Here is a 1876-nt window from a genome sequence, read left to right as displayed (position 1 = left end):
TTTTTTTTTTAAGGTGAGGAAGTATAAGAGCAACACGTTTCCACTTAAGGAGACAGGTTTGGGGTGGTGGATTTTTCCCCCAGGGGTACATCCCACATTTGACAGCTCCTCGGCTGAAACTTCTGGCACTCCCTGGTGAAGGCCGTCTCAAAGCTCTTCTTCCTGCCCGGAGGAGCGAGGATGGAGGATGGAGGATGGAGGATGGAGGAGGGATCACCAAGGAGCTATGACTGAGGACGCAGAGAGCAGCCTTCCTGGAAGCCGTTGTTAAAACATTCATATGAAGAAAGAACGTCTCATTCTTCTGAAAACACCATTCCTTGTGTAACCATGAGTAAAGTAGTTCTGATTTTGACCCAAACCACGATGGTTTCCCAAACTCAATTTATCTTGGAGCCTAAACATGAGCAAACCGCGACCGTTTCACAGTGTTAAGGACATGTTAGATAGGCTTAGACAGGACTTAGACAGTGGGTCACATTAAAAGGGAGGAACCAATATCATTGTATGGTTTGGAGGACTTGTCATGGGGAGCACAGTCTTATGTGGGTGGAGGACAGTCTCGTGTCATACACACACCCTGAGCTTATGTGCATGTGACATCACTGACCTTTACCCATGATGTCATTCCAGGTGTTATTCCCCCCCCCCACGTGCGCTCATACACGCCAGCAGAAGAGCTAGACCTGTTGGAACCAAGAGGCTCGTTGCGACTCAGCGCAAATGAAAGATTTCTACTCTTGATCTTACAATTAAAGGATATTTCTTGCGAATGAATGTGACTCAGAAATGTCTTTTAATTGTTTGGCCAAGTCTAGTTGGAGCAAAGTCTCGAGATGAACCTCCACCATAACATCTGGAAGCCGCCCACTGATGGACCCCGGACGGGTTCAGCACCACGCCAGACCGGACAGCTCCTCTGGAGGCCTCAGGGGTTTACAGACTAGCATTCAGCTATGGAGTCCCATGAGGGACAAATGTAACTCTACTGGTATCTGATGAGTCAAAATCACATGCACAGAAAATACTTTCTAAATAAGTGAGCGGAGTAGAAATTAATTGAGTGAAATTATTGATAAAAGATATTGTTAAAACTGGTTATCAGCCTCTTTAAATTCAACAACAAAAGCATCCATTCAATTCACCTTATGCTTTTTTCATTCCTACCATTTCTTTTTAACAAATTGAGAGGATATGTCAACAATGGGGAACACATTTTATCACAGATTTGAAGAAAAAGCATGAACAAGATGCAAAAAGAGAGCCACTGACAAACTAATCAGACATAGTGTTGAACCTTAAATTTAGTTTTCCTGACATTTGTTACATTTTAGGACTCAGCCTATAAGTAACATTTGTGGACTCCGGGACGCCACAGTTCCTTTATATGAACCAGTTTATAATATAGTGAACTAGACTCACACTGGCCCCCTTACCAGCAGAAACACTCCCAAACCTCCAGCACAGTCCACGTTCTGGTTAACGATCGTCCATCACAACGTTCAGCTCAGTCCCCAAAACGTCCTCTGTGCTGTAAGTAATGTGTCTTGGAGCTGTGTGTGTGTGTGTGTGTGTGTGTGTGTGTTTCAACACTGATTTCTCTGAAACCTTCTACCTGAACGAGGCTCTAAAATGATCAATGAACTCTGTGATTAGCTCTGATGGGTGTGTTCAGGTCAGTCGTGGTTGCCATGGTAACACGTCGCTTACCTTGAAGAGTTTTTTTTTTTTTTTTAACGGAGCCCGAACATACTTCATCATCATTTGAATGTCTATTATTCTCTTTATTATAATCCGGATCTTCAACAGTACTCATCTTCGTCATCATAAGCAAATGGCACCTTCGTGAGAAAGGGGGGGTAACCTTGCCCCTTAT

This window comes from Etheostoma spectabile, chromosome 21, assembly GCF_008692095.1.
Source record: "Etheostoma spectabile isolate EspeVRDwgs_2016 chromosome 21, UIUC_Espe_1.0, whole genome shotgun sequence".
Classification (NCBI taxonomy): domain Eukaryota; kingdom Metazoa; phylum Chordata; class Actinopteri; order Perciformes; family Percidae; genus Etheostoma; species Etheostoma spectabile.
Note: the sequence above shows the minus strand (reverse complement) of the source record.